Below are 25929 nucleotides of genomic sequence, written 5' to 3'. Positions count from 1 at the left end.
GTTAAACCAACATATTTTTCATCTTATTTTCAACAGGTCACTAAGCGACCACCTTCAGTAAATCGCTAACTCATTATACCATTTTAGACACTTTATAGCCGTGTGTTTGGCGTCGTGGAATATAATTGTCTGGATTCCGCGATTTACAAGCGAAATTCAAAGCCGTGAAGAATTTGACAATAAACTAACTAGCCAGAAAGCCAATCGAAAGCGATTTCATGTGTAGCAATGACTTTGTGAGAAATCGAATCTTATTCGTGTTCTTTCAGTGTAATAATTAAATCAATATCAGTATAAATTAAGAAGTAATTCGCTTGTTTTTTCCTGTCGAGTAATTCATGTTGACATATATAACCTCGTTTACTTGGCATTTTAAAGCCTCATATATTGTCCCCTTTCTTCTCAAATATTTGCCATAACGGATAAACGGGTTTTAAATTATTAGAATGTGCAGCATTATGAAGGAAGAGTGGTACAAACGGAAATGTTATGATTTTATGATTTATAATTAAATCATTCATGGGATAATAGTAAGAAAGGCGTCATGATATAAGCTTTTGATTGATGGTACTAGTAAACATTATAATTGTAAGAAATTCTAATGGTCATGAAATGATGTGAGCACGAAATGGCATTCTTATTAAATAAGGAAACTGCAAAGAATATTCACCTCTGACGGGGCATGGGATACAAACACAAGGACAGAGCTCAACGTGACCTGTGTCTGATTATAAAGTTTGCCTTTTTGAGAAGCTTACCATGAGTTCGGTAAGTACGGTGAACTTTAAAGAAAACAGTTTACATGAAATTTTGCTGAATATTACAGTATAGATGACAACTGCCTAAAGTTGCTCTTGGCTAAATTAAACTTTCTTTAAAATATCCATTCAAAGACAAACGTTTCCTTTGGTTTAGAATGATACAGACTGACCCTTTAATCTCCGAGCCTGCTTTTCACAGCTAAGACTGAGTGGAAATGTGTGTCTTCATAATATCTCTTCTTTAAAGCTAACCCTAGAACGTCCTCAATAAACCCTTTCTATCTTTATTCGCTTTTAATTGGAAAATTGCCAGCCTAGTTACAGAATGAGACACATAACATATTAATCCCTATCATGAATATTATTTCTTTGACATTGACTGTACGTCTTTTATTCTCAAATTCAATGTTTCATCTGAGGTTTGACACTTGGCTTTTAACAGAGAAGCCACAGAAAATTGCTTTCTCGACAATAAAAAGAACAAAAACAAATACAATGTAAGAGAATCGATCAATTATAGAATTGATATTGATTAATATTGATCTGTCGGTTGCATTGTTCGCTCGGCCAATCTAATAATAAAATAAGTTTACTTTAGACACGGTGATAAAACGACTAGATGATCGATAAGTTATTGTCGGGCACGGTACAGGGTGTCGTCGTGGTGGCCGTCAAACTACTCTTTGATTTCTTACACTACGTAAATCAACAATTAATACGGTAGGCTAGATTGTCCAGTAATCTACAAAGCCATAGTAAAAGTTACAATATTGCATAGAGTTTCTGTAGATAATTTATCGATCCATACACACTATAGCATCTTGTAAGCCTAATTTATATTACTTATTTTTGGTTTACCGTTATTGCAGAGATGTTATCTTTTTTCTATATTTTATCACTATTACATGACCTAAAACTAGTGCAGTGGGTCATAAATTCTCACAAGTAATACAGTATTGCAGATTACTTACAATTATGTTTGCCCAAGAATGCACCTGGTGTCGTATCGTTGACTATATCGCACAGTATATAATAATCGAATTAGTGTTGTTTGTTTTATCCAGTACAAATTAAATATTAATACCGAGATATAATTTACAAATTTATTACCAGTATCCAGTGCGTAGCATTTTAATTGCTAAAGTTATCAATTGCATGTATATGCCATTAAAGTTGATCATGTAAATGCGACCTTTTTACATATAAAACAGAGATTTTGTTTCATAATGTGAAAATCAAGCTGGGACAATGTATAAATGCATATTGTCATCTGGATAGGATGTGAACGTATGCATTTTTGATTGGTCATTCAGGGGATTGGCCAGGCCCAGTCCTGGGGGTTCAAATTTTCTGAATTCACTCAGTTAGTCTAGGTATCAACCATATAAAATGTATGCCATAATATGTATATAGTAGTTCAATATTTACGACCTTATTCCTTGGTCCAAAATACGTTCATCGCTGCGACGCTGTTCTCATCCTGTCAGTACCTTTTAAAACCCTTCTGCCCGGATGAGCGAAACTCATTTGGTAGTTTTTACAATTCAGTGCCTGCCCACGAACTAAGTACTAATTAACCTACTACAGAATTGACTGTATTTATACAACATTTGAATAGCTGTAGATGAATTGTTGCAATATATAGAGGAGACATATCGTCTACCTAATGCAGTTAGACATGTATAAAATTATATTTATTGGCAATTTATCTTGTATAATACAGGCATACTACTAAACGGTGGAGTCAGTCACATTTTAATGTCATGTTATTAAGCAATTCTCGAAATTGTTTTCCTATCGTACATATTACTAGATTACTGCAAGATTGTTTCATATTTCCTAAATTGTTTCAACACTTCAAACTTGTTTATATGAGCATCGCTAACCAGGAGGTTTCGGGTTCTAGAAGATTTTCCGGCGCGATTTCCCCTTGTCGGTGGTGCAGAACGGAGTCTAGTCGAGGACGAAAAACCATGATCCCATGTACACGTTCACTTGTACGTTAAAGACCCCTTGGCAATTAGAATTCGATCTAAGAGTAGGCTGTTGTAACTGTATGCCCATCTTCATTTTCCAGTCGGAACAGAAAAGTATCACGTTAAACACCATTTGAACAGTTAATTAATTATTATACTGCAACCTTGAAAGCAATCCACGTAGTTTACTACGTTAACCTCACTTCTGATTTGCAATTTTGAATCTTTTCTCATTTTCCATTATTTTCTGCACTGATTGAGATAACGGTTAACTTTTTAAAAAATGGATTGTCCATCACTTCGGTAACTTTGTGTTTCCAAAGAAGACATTTTCTGTTTGTTTCAACTACAAATGGGGCGTTAGATATGTTATATCACTTCATTCACAATACTGATACACAGCACGGTTACATACGCCTGTATAAACTGTATACATAATACTATAGTTCACCAGACCATTAAACTAGATACAGACTGAACCTCCAATGTGTGACATTTACCCTGCTATTATTCTATAGAAATTAGATTTAACCAAATAAGATAATCTGTGAATACATTATTCAACTATGTACATTTATTACATGCATAAATACACTACTTAGAAAACAACAAAAGAGTGATGTATTCGACAGCTGTGATAACAAAACAGAATTTTTTGCCTTTTCCTTTTAGAAGTCGCCAAGTCCTTTTTCAGTCCCTGCAACTGTATTCAATATCGTTTAGGAGTATTCAAATATTTAATGAAATATTCATTGTATTGCATAGTGTTAAATAAGCTTAAGGCTATAATATTTGGTATATTCACACGGGTTGCAAAGCTTCTTGTATTTTAAAATTTGATAATTAAGGTTCAATGCAGAAAATGACATTTTTAATTAAAAGTTACGAAACACATGATATGCTAATACACAACTAGATGAGAGGGGTGGGGATATCCTACAGACCGAATGACTTTAAAAATGGCATAGGATCTAGAAAGGTAAATTATTTATGACATTTATCATTCAAATCATCTACAGCCGAGAAGCTGCAACTGTTTATAAAAAGCTAGCAGGACCATTTCTTGATATTTATGCAAGTTGATATTATCAACCAATGAACAGGTGCCTTAATTCCTTATTCCTAAGTTGTTTCTTTCATTGGTTGATATTCGTGATTCATTTTACGAAATCTCTGTGTAAATGAAAATGTCATCAATGTACTGACCTACTATAATAGTACACGGGTCTATTCATATTCAGGGCTATATTTATCCCACAAGAAAGATACACCAGAAACTACTTTGTCTACACGTCACAGAACTGAGACAATTTATTACCTACAATATTTCTTACCAGGACGCCATTCTTTAATCATTCTGCCACCAAGAATACGGCACTTTAAAAGACAACCAAAAGATCTTACATGTACTGGAAAATGACGACCGGAAACGGGTTGGGCAAACTGATTTTCAGTGTTTATTGTAATGAATATTCTACGTGTAAATTGAATTTGTAGTTTACATCTACGAGCTACACTGCACATTGTTATCCCCCTGGTAGATGTTGAGTCACTTTAAGATCTAGAACAGCCAATAAACACAATATGTCATAAGAAGGAAACATATAATCTATAGACTTCATATCGATTCTATTTGACTTTCGGCGTTACAACTTATTTAATATCATTTCATAAACTTCACCTGAATAATAGTTTACTATAAATCTATAAATGGGGTATTTATTAAAAGGTGGGAAAGGCAATGAATCATATACATTAAAGGGATATTTGGTTTTATTTCATAAGTTATTTATGAAGAGAGAGAAATAAATGGGGTTTAACGTCCACTCGACACAAACTAGGTCATTTCGGAACTAACATATGGTTTAATTTTATTTCAATAATTCGCTTGCGCATAGGGGTCTTTAGCAGTGGGAGGAAACTGTAGGACCCGGAGAAAACCCACGAGGTTGGACAGGCGACCCTACTCCTTGTCACGTACAACCGGGGATTCGAAACCACGCCAGTCGACTCAATGACAGACTTTATAATACAGCGCGCGCACGCTAACCATTCAGCCATCCAACCCCCCAAATTATTTCTGAAAAGATAAACTCAATTTAAACATGAATGGTATAGATTACTTTGTAATACCTAAAATAATGCGAGCGTTTGCATTTTAGTTAAGCGAAATATCCTTTTATGTTGTATTATGTTATTTAAGTGTCGCTTTCAGTGTAAGTTACTAGATATTACTATATATGTGCTGTTGTTCTATAAAGGACCAATATCGTGTTTTATTGAACACGTTTATTACTATGTGTGTGTGATACAATGTAATGTGATTGAGTTTAAGTATCTTATCTTATTATATATTTAATACAAGTACGTCTGAGATCCGGTATATTTACGGGTGTTTATTGTAATTGAGATTTGTTATTGAACATGAGACTGTACATTGAAAAACTCGTGTGTCTAGATACTGTATGAGCTACAGTTGCTAGTGTGGAGTGGTGACTTGGGAAGCGTTTTACGATTGGGGTCATAAAAATCTATATCTTTACATTAAAGAGGTCGGCAAGATTAGAGTTTGAGATTTCAGCAAATAAAATACTTTATTTATATACTTGCATTAAAGCCCGATCATGGTAAAGTGATCCACTAGGTTAATAACTATATCGTTTTGTGTAAACTGCATACCTCCAGACAAAGGGACTTTATCTCAAAGCCTATAAAAGATTTACAAGTAACAGTTATTGAGTGTTAAAATGCTAAACATTTCATTGCAACAATATATTATTACACATGATCGATTGTATCTATGTTTAAACTCAAGTGATTTATTAACATTGCATTTTATGCCCAATGCAGTTAACAATGTGCGGTACGTCATGGATTATTAAAACTGCATCCATTTCGCACCTTCATCGTTGTCATTATCCGCACAACAGTCCCTAGTACCTTCACATTTTCAGTAATATTGTTTTTCATTTTTGGTGCTTCATCACGCAATCAATTTATCCAAACCATTTATTATTCTTAATTTAATTATTTTCTAATTTTTATTCCAGGAAACGGTTACTGCCAAGTTAGAGTTTAGCGGAATGTAATTAACTTTGGAATACTAAAACAGAAGACCGGTGTTTAACCACAAGATTGCTTTAAGAACTAGTGAATGAAATATCAGTAGTGTGAAACCGACACGCGTATAACCGGCCCATATGTGAATTAACGTTATATTGATATCGAAGCGTAACTGTAGTGTTTGTCGCTGTTCGTGTTGAACTACTACCGTTGGTGTCTAGTTCAGCTATGCCGTGTTACACAGCGAGAGAGTAACGTGGTATAAGTCTACATTGTAGGTTATTTTATAAGGGTGATACATAACTAACAGGACATGTGCATAGAATTTATAACGTGACGCTTTATGCACCCATTATGTTCGTGTCCAACATAATTACACCTGTACAGTTACTCAAACTATAAAAAAAGTTGTTATAGACATTGGATTACGGATTAGTGTACATCTTATATCATGGACTAGTTTATTTTTTGCTTGTTAAAAATGTGCATAGGTTATCTTAGAACTTAACGCTTTATGCATGCATTACTTTGTTAAAAAGGGGTCGTATGAAAGAAGTGGTATTTTTGAATGCTAGACGCGAGCCGTGTTTTATAGACTACCGATACTCCTCCGATGTTTAATAGTGCAGAACATACTTTTAGAAGCGGAGTGCCACAAGCAGCAACCTTAGCAATTATTAGATTGTAATTCTCAATAACAGAATTATCGGAAGTTTAAAAGCAGTGTGATTTGTGATTCAGTGATTATACATCAATATTTAAAAGTGAGCGGAAATTTGTCGTCATAACTGGGATATTTCTCCATGAAGCAGTGTACAATAATGACGTTAATGTTTAGCAGGCTTGGTTAAATACTCCTATTATTAACCAACTAATAATCACATCATTTCAGATAAGATTTTAACCAAACAATGAAGAAAAGGAAATAGACTCAGAGCAAGCCTTTTAACGAACGCGAATATGAAAAGTTGACGGAAAAAATGAATCGATAATCATGCACGGATATAAATGTTGTTAAAGAAGTTAAATTCTATAGAATGTAATATGTTTTATTAACGGGAAGTTTTTATGTGCCGGTGATAAAATCTGATAAATCACGGTGATAAATAGAAATTGTGTGATTTTATTTTAAGTGAAACGAATAGTGTGTGCTGTTTTATTGTGTGTAATTATATGAAATGGATGAACAACACAATAAGAACACTATGTGATGGATTATTGGATTAGTACGGATTAAGAGGATCAACATGATTAGGATAATTTTTCTGATTTTACACGTACTTCTCATGTTTAAAACGTGGCCAGGTCAGTTTATTTTTCTTTCGTTTTTTAATGAATCTTATTAACCCAACTTTGTTAATTTGTGAAATTTCGTGTTATGCATTTTCCTGCAATGTATAGCCCCCTGTGTAATCAATATCTGCATCTTCACCAATATCATCGTCATAACCATCATCATTATTTAGGCAAACAGTATACAGTAATGTTGATGACACATCAATGTTTATTATAGACAATTTATAAATATTTTTCTCCAACAGAATAGTTCCAATTTCGTATCTTTGTTAGTAATATATACTTTCGTCCAATTTGTTATTATAATATACTTTTCGTTCAATTTGCTATTACAATATACTCTCGACCAATCTGCTATTACAAAAACTGTCCTAAAACTAAGGTATATAAAGTGAGAAAGTATTGGTATATTGCAATTCAAAGGACGTAATATCGCCCAGCCTAGTTTAAAATGTCAAAGTCCTGTACACTGTAAATCTAGTAAATAATATTCATATACAAGTCTAATACAACGCTAAAAGATGGAATAACCATTGACTATTTTTTTAAACTTAGTTTTTATGTTATTTTCATTAACATTTGAACGAACTCGTTCAAATATGAATGTTCCCAAAGCGAGTTAGCATGTCTTAATTAACTGGGAGAAAATATCATAGCTCTAGGGAGATTGTATTTCATCTTCAAATAATGATAAGATAGATTTAGATTATTCATTAAAGTAGCTTTCACTATTTTATTAATTATCATGAGATTAACGCCAGGTCGGTATATCGGAATTAAAATCCCACGAGTGGTTATAGAAATATGTTTTCAATTTTTGAGGGATGTAGACGCCACTGTTTTGGTGTTACGAAAATGAAGTGAAAGAGAGCTTAACGTTCTTACTTTTCTGCACCAACAGGGAAAATGAAAACGGACATACGCCATGCTGTGTGATATGCGGGACATTTTGCGGCGGTATGGTCTACATATATTGCAATTTTCAACTGCCAGGGGTCCATTAACATGCTGCCAATGGTACACGGGATCTCTGTTTCTTTACACACCCGAAGGACTATATTCCAGTCTATGTCAGCCATAACAGCCATTTTAGTCGAAACTCAAATCGGTCCGCAATGAAACCCATGAAACCTCGGGTTCTGCACAACATTATCAGTGGTCTTGCTTTAATATGTAATAAGTCAGCCAATATAATCATAATTAGTATTAATAATTTATTTTGACCGTTATCTATTTGTTAGTCGGGGGATTTTAGTTTTAATTAAACTGTATATAATATCGATACCGTTTGTTACCCGACATACAAAAGTGTGGCACTCTTATGTGCTAACTCTTTCTGGGACATCTAATAACACCTCCAAATGTTTGAAGATTTCACAAAGCCAATAAACGGTCTTCATTGCATGTTTGTATTTATATAACTAGACTCTTGACATTTTGCTGGTGCGCATTGTGCACCTATTTTGATAAATGTTCTTGGAACAAGAAACAAGTAAAAAATTCGATTGGTGTAATATATATGTTATTCCGATTAGTGATTGGGCAAGCTCTATAAGATTATATATTTGTGTCGAGATTTTAAACCCGTTTGTTTACTAATATTATTTTCATTTTTCTCATATATGTTGACAGGTTAACACAAAATCGGCCCTGACTTAACGCATACTTTATCGGCGATGTAAATTTTTCAAGGAAGCCAGCTTAAAATCCAATAAAATAAGACGGTAGTGCAGCAGGGTGGGCGACGGTAGGATGGTTTTGTGAAGGGGGGAAATTCCACATGTTATTTGAAATGTGTACAATGCCAATTCCTTGTTTTCAGACCTATATTTCTGGTCAAATAAGACATTACAAATATGCCCCCGGCCTCCGAGAATCTTTGCTTCTCCAAAGTGAAGGGGTCTGTTGGTTTTAAATGTGGTAATAATGGGTAAGGTATCTTGTGTATCGTCCCATCCAATTATTAAACATATATTCTTGCTAGTATTCTAGAAATCTCTTGCAGGTTAATGCTTTAACAATTAACATTACGAGTAAGGTCAGACAAAACCTCGACTTGACTTATAAGAGAGAGAGGAAGTAGGCATGTTTATTCTCTAATATTAGATGGGTTTTTAGTCTGGAATTCAGTTCATTATGCCAACAGTTCTTCGCGTCTACCAAGAACCAGGTCCCCAATTCCATTACGCAACAGAAAAACAAATCTGCGTTAATGATTAAATAAATCAATGTACTAAAACCCAATGAATCATTAGCCAAATTTCAGCTATGGCCAGTACAGACTAGTCAATGAAAAGAAATGGGTATTAACGTCTTGCTGTTTAGCGCCAATCGGGCTATTGAAGTGGGCTTTGGGGGAATGTTGTACGGACAGCAGCTCTGTGACCTACTATTAATGCGATATCCAGCTGTTGTCAGTAAATCTTTAATATGCTGTCACGAGACCTCTTTTTCAAAGCATAGGTTACCCGTAGTATATCATCTTTCAGGGGGAAGACACACTGGAAAATCGACGGACATCGCGATTGGGCCAGAGACCTCGAATCCCGACTCACCGATCTCAATGACTCCGAAGTACAATCATGTTGAGTTACAAGTATCAAAGTATACGTCTGAACTAGCAAATACAAACCAGAATGTCTTTTGTGCCAATGCAGTCATAGACCTAATGTTTGTCAACACATAAACTAACAACCCTAATAGATCGAAACATTTAGCAAACCATTAAAGAGTGAGAAAATTTAACTTCAAAATATAAAGTGAATAAAGCTTTATCTTAAGAAAATACGCCCCCCCCCCTCTCTCTCTCTCCATTCCCTGTAAATTGTATGAGATGACTCGGAAAGAACCAATATAATGTATGGTGGACTTGCTGATAGCAAAGCATGCATTTCAAGAACAAAGTCAGGCGAAAGTCATCAACGATATAACTATACAAAAGGATGACTCATGACTCAAGCACAATAATGCCATCCACTGAGCAATGCGCAACCCATTATACCAAATATTGCTTCATATATAATTTAAAACAAATTATTAAAAGTGCCCCAAAAAGTAGTTTGTTTAACAAAGTTGAAGGTAAACATTAAAATGTAATGTATCACGACATTCCATTCTATTAATCTTAACTAATTTACTGTTTATTTTTATTATGGATACATTCAAGTGAGACACTTATCAGGAACTATTGATGTTTCATCGCTTTTTGTCTATTTGTATGACGTTTGGAATATGGATAATTGGGCCTAACTGTGGCTTTCAATAACAAAGTTAGTCGCTGTGATCCCATGTTTCGCACATAAGGTTTATAAAACTTGGCCATGTTCATGTAGCTTTAAATATATTTACCAGATCGGCATGTTAGCAAGTTCCACACAAGTCTGTATGCTGCCAAACCAAACTTAATTAAATTATTCCCGCTAAGAGAAGAAAAACTACCACTATTTGTTATTTCATGCAGTTAAGTTTCTTGTAATTGTCTTAATCTAGATAGACGATAATAGGTGCATCCATTGAAGTAATATACACGAAGCTAATATGAATTTAAAAGTGTTCTGTTGTGGGGTCTCTAAAACTTGGTGTCGCGGTGTGTATGACGCGGGCTCATTAATCAGAATATCCCCTTTTCGACCCCAATGTTTACCGAATACGTTCCTCACTTGAGATTGTCCAGGATGGTTTCACCTTCTTAGCGGCGTAGGAAAAGCTGTATTCCTTCGGATAGTAAAACAAAACATATACCACTGACCGCACATTAAGTGGAAGATATGTAGCGCCGCTATCGGGACAAATTTCTCTTATAGCACATTGTCCATCTTTGTTAGCTCGGTTGGTGCAGCAAAGTAAGACGCTAAACTCCATTTCATTCCTCACTTTAAACCTGGATGATAGCAGGCCACCTTACGCTGGTAAATAAATGGGATGGTTATAATTAATCTGATGATTTATACGACATTATTTTCAGTGGGGTTACTGGAGGGTTGAATGGCCGAATGGTTATCATAAGGTCTGTCATTGAGTCAACTGGCGCGGTTTCGATTCCCAGGTTGTACGTGACAAGGATTAGGGCCGCCTGTCCAACCTCGTGGGTCCTCCGGTTTCCTCCCACTACTAAATACCCCTACTCGCAAGCGAATTATTGAAATAAAATTGAACCGTATGTTCGTCCCGAAATGGCCTAGTTTACGTCGTGTGGACGTTAAACCCCATTTCTCTCCCCCTCCCCTTCTTTACTAGTTTAAAAGCCTGACTGCCGAAAACTAATTTTTTCACCTATATGATAACTACAGTCATTAGTTGATAAGGCGGTAAGAACATGTGAACTTTGTTTTCTGTATTTTTGATCAGAACACTAAAAATCTTTTATTTCAAAGACTCTGACTGACGTAGTAACCGAAAACCAGCAATACAAACGTGTATCAATTTCATTGTTTTAAAAATTATAAACAGGTATAATATTAACAATTATTATTATAACAAGATATTATTTTATAAACATTGCTTGTTATTACATATGTACAATTTTACACATTTCAAATAAGTTAATACTATAGATAGGTACAATTTTACAAGATTGAAGCAATCTAATATTGGTTTTAAGGTAGACCTACAACACTAAGCAGTTCCAGCAAATCAGTCTACGTGGTCAGTCAGTTAGGTCCTCACAATGTAGTCATAACTAGCATCTACATTCAATGTAATAAAATTCTTTTCAATTATGAACCACATTCACTTCAAAATAGTGGCAAGTCCAGATTAGGGAAATCTAGTATTTTTCAATACTCTAAGGCGTGGGAATATTTATAATCCCGATAATTTGTGGGATTTAAATGATATTTTCTACTAATTGTCTGTTAGCGTGGGTGATTTGGAGATTTGTAGATGAACTTTTATCAGATATAGGGCCACGTCAACTTGTCATTTAGTAAACGACTTTTAAATGCCTCAAGTCAAGCAGTTGGCCGTGCGCTTTTAACAGGAAATGTAAGCTTTTAGGTTTCTTATTTTGCCGCCGATTTTACTTAAATATTATTTAAAGTCTGGCGTTAATAGCTACAAATGTTAAGTGTCAACTGCGATGGGTTTTTGTATTCAAATAAACAACCTAGAGGGATTCCAGACAATTTTGAAATCGATCTAAAAAAGTTGACAAGTATCCATTTAAAGATATATTAATATAAGCATGCAATGTCGGGACGAAAAGATCATGGCAATTCATGCAATATCATTATCGTAAAGGCGGAACGTAAGTGGGTGGTTAGGTTGAGTGCAGTCCACTGAAATACATAATGAATAATTAAAAACCCGCACAAATCAGGAATTCAAAAAGTCCGAAATTATAAAAGGTTTATGTTGAAACTTGTTTTTCGGCCAGAGAAAAAAATATTATTGCGCCGAAGGCATAATGTGAAGCATATTCCATATTATTGTAAGAATAAAACACTTCATCATAAAAAATATTCAATACAATAGGCCTAATTCAGGACAAATCTTGGTTTTTGAAGACTTACTTAGTTCAGTGAGACAAAGTCACTAACAGGAAAATATGGGTTAAGATGTGAAGACAAATACAGTTATAACTTCAAACAAAATGTATTGGATTGCACGTCAATGAGGCGCATTTGCATGCCAATTGTATTGGTAAGGCTAGAAGAGTGTCCGCACAGACGGTGTCCATTTATAGCTTCCGTAGAAGTTCAAGCGCAAAAACACAGTGATCCCAGAATTCTTCGGCATCACCAGAATGGCTCTTTACTTATTCGTGCAGGAGCAAGACATCACTAGAATGGCCTTTTCCTTCTTCGTGCAGGAGCAAGTCAGCCTTGTTGTCGACTTTTACAGTATTGAAGTCAAAGTTTCTAATAATATTTTTATGGATTTGTCGTTATGGTTCCTCTGGATTTTCTAGCATAGCGCATGTCTGTCTAAAGTAGGACATTGCACCCCATTTTATTTCATTTACGCACAACCCTACAGTCACCTCTCCATGTGTATCATTCATTAACAATGTATACATATTATAACTTATTTACCACTGGAACTACAACTTCCATTCATGATATAAATATTTTAAGGCTCTCAGCTTTAGTAATTACGACACATGTCCTTAAACATAAAGACACTTCTAGATGAGATACATGTAGTATAACATAATTTGTTTCTTATGATGCAGAGAATATGGTATTTACCAGAGCTCTGTTCAACTAGAGCATAATATAAATTGACTCTCCGCATGTAAACTAGCAGTTCAAAACAGATTAGCAGCCTCAAATGATTTTTAACACAACCCTTAATTGGTTAGTTTCTTCTTTATGTAGCCATTACAACAATACCTGCCAGGAACTTGTCAGATAAAACTGCATAGTATAGCATAGCATTTGTTTTGTACTTTTATTTGACGCACAATATTCAATAAATTACCAAAATAGATACCAATGTTTGAAACTCGAAACATTGTCTCTTTCGGTTGTTTATGGCTTAAACATATCTACCAAATCCTTAATCGAATATAGCTCAAATTTTACTAAAACATTATTTAAAAATAACTAGGGTATATATGTAAATGTACCGCACCCTCTCTGAAATAATTATCAGTATTAAAATTAAATCGTTATAATTTAATCGAATATTATAGCACATATTTTACTTTTAAACAAATAATAATTAGGGCATCTGTAGGCCGCAGTTAAAATAAAAAGGTTACATATGTCCAAATTAAGTACACTTAGCACATATAAACATCTCTAAAGGGATTTTGGTTTTATTTGTTATCTGGAGTGCTTTATTAGCAAGCATTACTCATTGATGCAAAACATGAACTACTGTAGAACTTCTTTGAAATTGGAAACTTCAGCAAAATCAGAATATATAGAACAATATAAGAGCGAATATAGGTTGTCATTGTTTACTTTTTATGTCATTAAAATGAGTGTAAAGTTCATAAAGATTTCTGGAACATTTGGCTGAAAGTGGGGTAATGTAGAACTGGTATTTAGAAATGTTAATTGGAGCGTCCGTGTTAAACATTATAAAATCAAAGCTCGTCATTTTACAACACACCCTTTGAAGTAAACTGAGTTATAGTTTATGGGAACCCACAAGAAAACAGAAACATAATTTAGATATTAAAATGTCCTTTGATATTTTCAGAGCATATGAAATACCGTGCTTTGAAACAACAGTTAATGTTCCATTGTAATAATGACCTTTAATAGGTGATTCGTAATTGTTGTCTATTTAATTGCACAAAAAGCGATTTTATTGTGATCAAACAAAAGTTGAGAACAATTTCAAGGAATTTAAATTACTAATAAAAGTATCAACATATTTTTAGTTTTAAAAAGGAGACTATCAAGTAGTCGTTTACATATATGCATAAATGTTATTGGTTCCCCTTTGAATGAGGGGGGTTGGATGGCTGAATGGTTAGCGTGCGCGCTGTATCTTAAAGTCTGTCATTGAGTCGACTGGCGTGGTTTCGAATCCTCGTGGGTTTTCTCCGGGTCCTCCGGTTTCCTCCCACTGCTAAAGACCCCTACGCGCAAGCGAATTATTGAAATAGAATTGAACCATATGTTAGTTCCGAAATGACCTAGTTTGTGTAGAGTGGACGTTAACCCCCATTTCTGTCTCTCTCTCTCTCCCCTTTGGGTGAAATATAGACAATTACATTATGGCGGAGGGCATATAACATATCTGAGACAAGCGATATGCACGTCATTGAAATCATAACTAAGTTACGTAGCGCCTGGGATTTCGGTCAACCATACTTCCCGATTGGATCGACCCAAAAAAGGACCCAAAGGACGATGTTTCGCTTATGCACTACATTGATATTTCAATATAAATGGTTAAATTAAATATTTATGTAATATTTAGATACAGTGCTGACTGTTCTTGCTATACCAGTTCAGGATTAGACGATGCCAAATGAATATATTGATATTACTTTATTCTGAACGAAGTTATGGATGTTTTGAGTTTTGACAAGACCTTATAGCCTATGAAATCAAGCTCATATTCTCGATTGTTAAGTACCATGCAACGATAATAAAGGAAGTCTCGATTTTCTCACCGATAGTTCCGCTATATTATAGTTTATCTCAGATATGGCGGCCGTTGTCTAATGTTTAAGCCATCCGAGATTCGATTATGGGTTTGTCATGTCAATTTAATGTCTAAATAATAATTCATAACATTTGAAGCCAGAATATTATAGACCTACATCATACATAATGTATCTTTAAGGGCAATAGTGTATACACTCTAAGATTGTTTTCTTTATATTGTCACTTGTGAATAACTGGCATGACGATGAACACAGTAACCGGTTAAAAGAAAACACACTGTTTGCCAAAGTGTAAAAAAACTGGCACATAGTTCAACGACAAAAGAGGACTAAAGATTAAAGCAGAAACTGTACTACCAAAGTGAACGGATGCCTAAGTTTACGAAATGCATGAGCCACTGTCAATTTGTATTCCTTGATTACTTTATATTACAAACGAATTCAATGTGATATTTGATGCCCCACTATCTTGTATGGTTTTACGATTCCTCCTTATCCTGTTTATTACAAAAACTTGAAATAGCACGCATCATTTGGTATTATTATATAATTTATTATGTGTGGAATGTTAATTGTTTGGGTAAAATACATGCACATTTGTAATTAAGTGATTGTAAATTGTAGTCATGGAGAAATGCATCCCACTCAACACCATTCCTTAAAGGTCAACTAAAATCTCTGTTAATGCAGTGTCACGGCGAATAGGGCAATATACAAATTGGACAAGGTTGTACTTCTGAATATGAGTTTTTCTAAGTTGACATAATTAGTACCGCTGGAAAGAAGCGTTTAAATTAGGTGAAATTGAGATGCATTCTTCTTCTAAACTGATATATTGACGATAAGTAGTCGAGACCCCACCGTTTAAGTTCCAAATAACCCTGCAACATATAAACACCTTTGGCAACGCCAGCATGATAACTATATATTAATACAACACATGGTAATACTAATATCCAAATATAACCTTAACTGTTGGAGTGAGTCAATGAGAAGAAACGAATGTGTGATGACAGTTATTAGAAATGAAATGAAAATGAAATCGAGTTTAAAGTCCAACTGTTCTGCTCCGACTTGACTAATAAAGACGGGAATACGTCATATATTGTGCTATGAGGGACATTTTGCCCAGACATTGGCGCTAAGGTCTATATCAAATTCCAACTGTCAGGGGATCTTTTACGCGCACATCAATTTGTACACGGGGTCTCGGTTTTTGTCCATCCGAACGAGTAGAGAACTGTCCTTGTCAGGCCCTCCGTCCTGCACTACTGAGAAGGGGGAACCACGCCGGGAAACCCCTATGATCTTTCTCAGCCAACACCGGGAGCGAACCCGCGACCTCCTGGCTAGCGAGCCAGCATCGTACTCACTTAGCCATCGTGGCTCCGACAATTATAATAAGACATCTAGGACGGCTACATGTACGTATAATAACTGATGAACCAGATTGTTTGTTTTTGCACCACTTCCGTAGAGTAGATACTTGTGATAGGTATCGTGCACAAGGTTATGTGCCTTATTCTGATAAATACGACTTGATTGTAATGAAACATGCTGTATTAACTGTAGAATCGTATAGTTTAAGAATATTGGCGCCGCGATGGTCGAGCGGTAGCGACTTGGCCTCTGGACTAGAATGTCCCGATATCCTCCTTAATGTCGTCGAACTTAATTTCGGAAACTGTAAAGCGTCTTTAAGGTTTCGATGACAGGGCTGGTCAAAATATCACAATACAAAATAATTCACGTTTACTATAATTGTGGACGGACCGACGGGCGGATAAGGGTGATGTTGAAGAACCATTGGCGAAAATTCCCCTTATGGCACACTGCATAGCATATACCTGCCTTCATTAGCCGAGTTGAGCAGAACAGTGCTATGTTATTTTTTTCAAAAATGTAAATGTTACTTAAAAGCTCATCGATTTATTGTGGTATTCCTTTTAGCTCTGGGGACACAATTAGGTGCACTATATCTAAAAGTCCGATTATTAACTTTCCTGTATTTTTAATCTTTCAGATATTCAAAACATTCACTAACTCTCCTGACGCCGATTTCTATCTCTTTCAATCCCCAGCAAAGATCATGGGATTCTTACCTTAAGCCCCGTACTACCATTGAAGACATAACAATGCCTAGAGGAATTTATGAGTTAATAAGCACGATGATTTGAATGCTTATTTCCAGCAAAAAATATAAGCCTCTTAAACGAAAACGGTTTTTCTAATAGAAAATTGGAAAAATACCCTTCCATCATTTAGCTATTTACCACGTCGCAACTTGCGCTAGCTATTACGTATATTAATGCATTTTTCTCTTGAAGATTAAAGGATTTCCAGCTAGTTATTAGGAAATAATTTAAGGTTTCTACTAATCCCCTAAGCGAATAAGTAAATGGGTCATTGTTATATTTGATGAACAAACACCAATGAATTGTGACACTGATAATTTTTAAAACAATTCCGGTTTAGATTTACGAATGAACTTACAAAATATTCGTAATTCTGTCTGGATTAACGCGTGTGGCTAAAAGGTGTATGCCAAGGTGTGCCTATGCGAGAATGTGTTGCCCTGGAAAGAAAAAAATATATGTATTAAAAAGAAGTCAATTAAGTTACAACAGTGCTATCTGACAATGATACTATTGACTTGCAGTGGTGGTTATGGTGGTTATATAATGCCAGGCTAAAGTTGTTTCTAAATGGCCGCAAAGATCAGTCAAAAGACTATTTGATATATAACATCAGATGTTTGGGAGGTAAAAGGGTGGAATGGTATTCACAGCCCAATGTGTATCCTATGAACAGCTTTATTGGTTCTGTAATAGTTCGTGGCTTTCAATAAACGTAGTAGTGACACACTACAAATACAAATTACCATAATATACGCGGATATTTTCGCGCAAAAATAACCCCGTTTAGAAATTGATGAGGCAGAAAATTCCAATTCATTTCCAATGAGTCTAACTATACAACAAGACATCAGATATCAGTTAGCCAATGAATAATGTCTGTGGCACGGTCATATATTACTAGTCTTAACCAGGCGGCGGTAGAACAGGTTTCCAATCACCACTACGAGTAATAGAGAGAGTTGGCCGATGTTATCAGCAGCCACAACGATCTATTGACGAAAATATCGCTTGATCTGGACCAAAAGTTTAATTTGGTATGTCAGAGAGAATGGAGAAACTAGCCGAATCAATTACCATGATTCTAATAACTAATATACTACATTAATCATACAGATTTGACGCTTTATTTTGTAGTAGCTTTCATGTTGTACATTCTTATATCTTCATAGAGCCTTTTAGATGTTTAGTTTGTTCTCTTAAACTGTTTTATTGCATTTTGAAAACTTATTAATTGACGTATATATATATGAAAAAGTTACTGAATATCAATCATTGTCAGATCGGGTTTCAGCATTTGACTTACTTGGTGTATCTGGTTTAAAAACAACTTAATATTGTATATTTGTCTGTGTCTGATTCCTCTACGGTATTCTTTAACTACCACACTTGATATTGGTCCATCTTGTAGACAGGGGAATGAACATGAATATCTTGTGTTCAAGATTACTTGAGTGCAAAGAATAGTTCTTTGCCCTGAATGGCCGCCATATCCACAAAATTGGTATACTATTTTGTAATCGATTCTACCCCGTTTCACATCTATCATCCACACAAAGATTGAAAAAAAAACCTTTTCAATTTTATTAACTGGAAACGGAATAAATATTTGTCAAATTCTGGAATTAAAATGCCGGTCAATTGCCAGCTAATTGTAGACAGGCAGCATATATTTTGGTATGGTAAGCAATTGTCAAAACAATTATAAGATTCAAAAACAAGTGTTTTAGGTCGTCTTGGTTGTAAATAAATTAACTTGTGTGAGTCTCACAATGATGTACTAAGTGTGATGTAGGATCCGGAAAACCCCAATTTTCTTCATAATGGTATAGTTTTCTAGCAACAAGTCTGTAGGTGATGTCATTGCTGGTCTTATTTTCTGGAAGCCTATTGCTGTAAAGTATTTGAATTCAAATTCATGTTTGATCTCGCTAGTACAGACTGTCACTATATTAAACCTTATAAGGTCCATGATTAAACTTAACCGTTTTTAAAATTCAGAACCCGTGCGTAGGCTTTGTAGATATAAATGGCCGATCTCTATAAAAACAGTTGTCGTTTACTAATCACACGGCATGAAAAGATAACCTTAGTGAGAAGGTGCTAGAATTTGTTTACGTACCTTGTGTTATGTGCCACAGTCGTGTCAATCCTAGAAAGACTAAATATTTGTGTACAATCTTTAGTGTCATTTCTGATGAGCATTAATAAACACTTTGGGTATACAAGTACGTATTATATACTTTGTTGGGGTACATGTACTGTTATTGGTACATATTTCTGAATGAATTTGCCAACGCATTTTCTTGATTGTGTGTTTTTTGTGTATTGTATGTTACTTTCGAGCTGGTCAGGGTTGTGTATGATCCTTTTTTAATCTCAAAAAGGTCCCAAATGTTCTTCTTCGCACCCAATGAATCTTGAAATCAAGTCGAGTCCATTCCCCTGTCCACAAAATTGACGTGGCCGGATGGATCAAAACTGGTAGTCGAAGAATAACGGAGGAGACACAAAGGTACATTATTGGGATGTTTTTCAAACCAGATACACAAATTGGGAAACGTAAGTCCCATATTGATAACTGAGCTGACAATAAATGATATTCTGCAGCGTTTTTTATATTTACATCAATTAATAAGTGTGTTCACGTCCGCGTCCACCTAGGTTGATACCACAAACATGTAGTTCGAACTGACTACGCAGTGTACTAATTACACAGTATATGACTACTAACTATTTGTATGTTAAGTTAAATGTACACGTTGATTGACAGTAATCATCGCCATTAGTTGAGAGCTCTGTTTAGTATCTCTTTATAAGAGAATCTACAGTCTGTATAGCCTGGAGAAAGAATGACGATCTATAGACGTTCTTTAAGCCACATTTGAAATTGTTGAGTCTAGTCAATATACATTTTTATAAGATTTAAGTCATAAATATTGATGATAAAATCTATGTAACAAAATGATCAAAATATAATCTAATATAAAACTTCACTTCGTGATTTTATTATATTAACCGAGTTTTTATGATATTCTGGAGTATAAATTAAGTACGTTTTTGAGATCAATTGATATTATTATAACAAGAGTCTTATATAAGAGTTAGTGCTACAATGCTAGATCTGGTATTTTGAGATATTTATAATTCTTATTTTATATGTTGCATTTCACTAGTTATGATTAAATTAATAACAGATGAACCCCGGCTCATCGAACATGTAATCCAGATGTATTTATTCCAAACAATACACGACAAATGATGGTTAGTCTTGGACTCTGTCAAATTATGTTTTCGGGTACCTCTGAATATTTTATAAGTTTAGAATTCACCCGTTTGACATGTAGAGGTGTTATCACTGCTTCTAGTATTTATAATTATATTAATCTAGTTGTTAGTGGTCAGCTTCTCGCCTTGTCATAACATCAATCCCATTACTTGGCCATCGGTCTACCAAGCACCATATGGCTAAGCTTATCATTTTAGGTCTAAATGGTTTTTACTCGCGAAAGTCTCTGTACTTAACAAGGGCATGTTACAGGGTCGGATTTGATTTCACACAGTCCCTTCACTATTAAAGAGACAATAAGTTAGTACATGACTCTTAAATATGCATATTAAATTAGAAATTCTAATAGTTTAAGCTATGGTACTAGCAAAATTATCGAATAACGTTCTTTGTTTATCTCTATATAATGTCGCTTACTGTAAACAAACGTTATTTTGGTAGCCAATCAATATAAAAATTAAAGAAGTTTGAAGATGACCATAACAAAGGATAATTTAACTTTGCGCAGGGACTGGACGTAATTATTACCATGCTGCTAGTTTCAAGACCACCACGCAAAATATGTCTGCAGTGTTTATAACTCTCTAATGGCGTCTAACCGTTAATCTGTTTACATTATCAGTAAGCGAATGGTGTCATGATCCATATCATTGCCCACCAGGTAGTTTTATTTCCACCTGGTGAAATATTTGTCTTATGGTCGACGGACAGGAATACAATGAATATGAAGATCTAATAATGAATATTCACATGGTCGGGCCATTAGTGCTAATCATAGATTTAATCTCCGATTTTCTGACCATGTTCTGGAAAGCTGACTAAATTTTAAAATAAGATTTTTTATAAACTTTGATTAGTCTAATATTGAGTTAATCATTGTTCGAGAATTCCATAAAATATGATATTCTGGAACGTTGACATTTACTTAACCTTTGACTCAAGTCTCCCCCAATATTTGTCATCTCAGGGGGGTAGTTGAAGGAAGGATTAAGCGCAGGGATATGCCATTATGATGCATTCAGTTATGCAGTTATGAACCAAATAAGCATAAAACGACATTTATTTGAAATGAAATGAATTGGGATTTAACGCCCTGTTTATGTGCTTCTGCTGGGCTAATACTGTTTGCCATCAGAGTATTTTATCAAGGACAGCAGCACTACGGACTACTCTTATTTCGAATTCTGTCTGTAAGGGGTTCGTTTAGGTCCACGGTACCTCGGGTTTTCGGTCCTCCCGTTCTGTACCACTGACAAAGGGTAACCAACCAGACAGGAAAATCCAGATGAACCTCCTCGGCCAACAACGCGAGCTAACACGAGAGCTCCTGGTTAGCGAGCCAGCGTTTTACCCACCATGCATTCCCTTTTCTCCATAATTCACACACACTCTTCGGATATTCAACTTAAGCTGTCTGTCTATAATTAAATTATATTTTCGATTTACGCCCCCCACCCCCTCCACCACCCCACACACAACAAAGTGCAAGAAATTTTCGAGCCGTAAAGGATGCATGTTCCTGAAGCAACGACCGGGAGTTTACAACCATGATATTATGTACGGAAAAATTCCCACTGGCTTCCTTGTTTTGACTGACGCTTCCACCACCAACTCTGGCTACAGGCCTGTTCACAAATGTGGATACATTATTTTTCAGAAGGGTTGGGGTGGGGTTCAACCAAACCAAAGTCTCGTCGAGCGTATCGAGGACAGCATATTTGGTGACACTTTCAGGCGATTATGTAGAAAAAATAACACAAGGCAAAGTCGACTAGAAATGACATTCGTTGCATTAAAAGAATTTGTTACATTCTTTGTTGCAGTTTCATATGTTCACACAATATTTCCAACAAAGAGTGTAAGAAATGAAAAAAACAGCCAAGTTCAAAGCGGAGCGAACTCAATAATTGTATTTTAGGTCTTTGAAGCTTGATAATTACAAATATACTATTCATGTTTTTATATAATAACGATATATATTTAATATATTTCATGAAATTTTATGTAATATGCACTGATCAGTTGTATGTATAAAAATTGAAACGCCAATTAAATTCAATCGAAACATAAAATAGACACAATTTATGTTTATATAATGACATACCAAGCGGGGCGATGCGAACAGCTTTATTAAAAATGATAATTACATTTTCATCTTCCAGGTGACCGGCCTACATCTGGAGTCTTATTTAAATGACCAATCTCGATTATATTTTGGAGAATAAAACTGCTTAATTTTGTGTTAAAGCCCTTAAAATTCATTACCTTTGGGCCAAGCAACGACCTCAATATACGTGATACGTTTTCAAACAACTTAAACTGACCAATCTCGATTATATTTTGGAGAATAAAACTGCTTAATTTTGTGTTAAAGCCCTTAAAATTCATTACCTTTGGACCAAGCAACGAGATCAATATACGTGATACGTTTTCAAACAACTTAAACCCGTCAGTCTTCATCTGGGAACGGAGACCGGTGTTCTAAGCAGTATTATACCGTGTCTGGATAAAACCAGACTTTTATTTTATAAAAATAACGTATAGGTGAAATGAACCTTTCGGTATCAAGTACAGTACGCGGGTCATGCACTGTATAGATCTCTAAAAGAACGGCAATAGATTATCAGGTCACCCAACGAAAAAAATTGAATCGAGCCCTTAAAGGGTTACTTATCCGAATAAGCGGTTTTGACCTTGACGTCAAAACGACTCAATATTTTGAACTAAAATTTTGAGACAGGACAAATACAAGATTCATCTATATTTTGGCGCTTAAATTGCATACATGCACTTTTGTTCCTGGGACTGTTAAATGCGGGATGTTCCCTTTAAATAGAAATATTGCAAGTTTATACAAAAGTGACAAATAATGACCAATTCAGATGTTAATCACAATTTACTTTGTGAATTCAACTACTCGTAGGTCACTTCTGGGAAATGACGGATAACAACTACTGAAATTCACTGTCCCAATACTAAAAATATCTACAATACCAAAAATTGCATACTCTAATTTACTTTGTGAACTTAACTAGGTCACTTCCGGGAAATGTGCGACGAATAACAATTACTGAAATTCATTGTCCTAATACTAAAAATTACTACAATGTTTATTTAAACGTTTGATTTACTATCAAATTTTAAAACTCAATTTTAATCGTTAACGAAGAGAAATTCTAATCTAATATTAGCTAATTTTGGGAATGCAAGACTTAGTCAACTACTAATCTCTAATTAACTAGTTACTGATTAGACCTAATCGCAGATTATTTTAGACACTGTTCGAAAATTTGGGCCTCTGTAACTGCATCCCATCTAATTGCATCATCAAGGAAACGTATTGGTTATTAATCATTCACTAAGGCCAGATCTAAATCACCAAGACATTTATCTATAAGCATTAACAAGTGTCGTGCACGATGCAGACTAACCCTACCCCTTCTGTGATCTTATTTGATGAATTTGTATACCTAACAAAGTTCTGCTGTGTGGTGCCCCACCTGTTATGGCCAAAGCCACGGTGGTCGAGAGGCGGGGAATTAGTTTCTTGATTTGAATGTCCAGGGTGCGAATCCCGCGAATCTTTAAATCCTGGTAGTTGTTGGGATGGTATGAAAAACCGAGGTTCATCCGTGTACACATGTATATGTATAGAAGACCCTTGGCAGTTGGAACTGGAAAAAGATTAGGTGTAAACTTGTGCAATAAAATGAAATTTAGTTTCAAAATAACAGAAATTTGTTAAACGTCAGTTGTACATAGAGGAAACGGTTTATTGAATTTGAAGTTAAATATCTGTATAATAGCTATATTACACCCAACTAGTATTACATCGTAAATCATTATAATGAAACTACAGACACGTTTATTGAAACAAATCATAATATACTCAATCATCAAGATAAAGTGGTATTGTATAAGATATTCAGTTTGATGTAATAATAGATAAGTTTACCTAGACAATTCGTGTCTACAGTACAGACTATTATACATTTATAAAATAATGACATATCCCAGATACTAAAGACATGAATATTTCTAGTATTTTGTACGTCCGGGGTAAGACAGTTTATCTAAACGCATTTGAAATAAAATGGGTTTAACGTCTACTTTTCTGGGCCAAAGAAGACGGGCATTAACCATAGAGTTTGCCATGAGGAAATTCTTGCCAGGACAGTGGCTTCTCATTTAGAATTCCGACTGCCAAAGGCGATTGTATATGCAGGCCAATGTCTACATGGGACGTTGACTTTCGTCCCATCCGAAAGACTAGACGATGTTCCTTGCCAGGCCCTCTTTTTCTGCTACACTGGCAAAGGGAAACCAAACTCCACAACCATCTTTCGGGTAATTTAAAGAACAAATCTGGACTTGCTCAAGGGGATTTTACTCTGGTTTAAACCCCGATAACGCTAGTTGCGTAGTCCATATAGTATTCCTCCGTATTGCACTCATGTAATATTACTAATAAACGATGTGGTTCGTAATAAGTCTCTGATTAAATATTAGGATGTGCATAGAATTCTCACAAATTGATTCCAAACTATCTCAATGGAATGTGGTATAATCACATTCCGTTAATATTTTAAGTTACGTGAAATGACTGTTACGTAGCCAGTTAAAAATATAATACCAAGACAGTTTCCTGTAAAGAACCGCATGTTGTAATGCAAAATACAAGGGAGTGCTCAATAAAAATATGATAGCAATTCGAAAAGTTGGCAAGACTATAAAACATAACCCACTATTCTTTATCCTACTGATTAGCTAAAGACAAAATATAGGTTAGACATAATAAGTAATTCTAATATCTCCTTTCTGACACACTGACATTAACTATTATAGAAACATTGAACTGAAGTAGATCTTATCTGCTCTTATAAAATGGTAGTATCAAACACACGAATGGAATTTAAACTTTAGTATAGTGATATTTTAGAGGCCAACGCTTATCAATAATTATGGTTAGTGCAGTATGCGCAAGATCGGAAAGAGTACAAAAAAGTGTAGGCCCGGTTTCCGTCATGCAAGGGTCATGTTATGTTTGACCAATTTATTTAAGTTCTCATTTATTTCTGATTTTCAATGACTAACAATTTATGTTGTATACTTCGATAATTTAGAAACTAATTTTTCGAACTTAAAGAGTACCTGGTGCAAATAAATGAAGTAATTTGCAGGTTGGTAATAAAACGCACTGAACGCTCTAACAACTGAAAACAAAATTGAATCAGGTCTGACATTGAAAAAAAATGCCTTAGGTGTACACAGAAATTCCAGCTCAAAATTGACTGAATATCACAATATAATTGATCTGAAGCAATTATAACCAGATATGAAA

At 35.0% G+C, this 25929-nt stretch overlaps 1 long non-coding RNA gene across 1 annotated transcript in view; it reads left to right on the top strand.

Annotated features, from left to right (window-relative positions):
• LOC126817578 (uncharacterized) overlaps window positions 1-25929 on the top strand; it is a 135422-nt gene that overhangs the window by 73788 nt on the left and 35705 nt on the right. The window contains exon 2 of the long non-coding RNA XR_007679055.2: window positions 5788-7105. This is a non-coding gene — a long non-coding RNA (uncharacterized LOC126817578). The remainder of the gene's footprint in view (window positions 1-5787; window positions 7106-25929) is intronic.

This window comes from Patella vulgata, chromosome 4 (genome assembly GCF_932274485.2).
Source record: "Patella vulgata chromosome 4, xgPatVulg1.2, whole genome shotgun sequence".
NCBI classification, from domain to species: domain Eukaryota; kingdom Metazoa; phylum Mollusca; class Gastropoda; family Patellidae; genus Patella; species Patella vulgata.
This window is presented reverse-complemented; position numbering and strand designations above follow the sequence as displayed.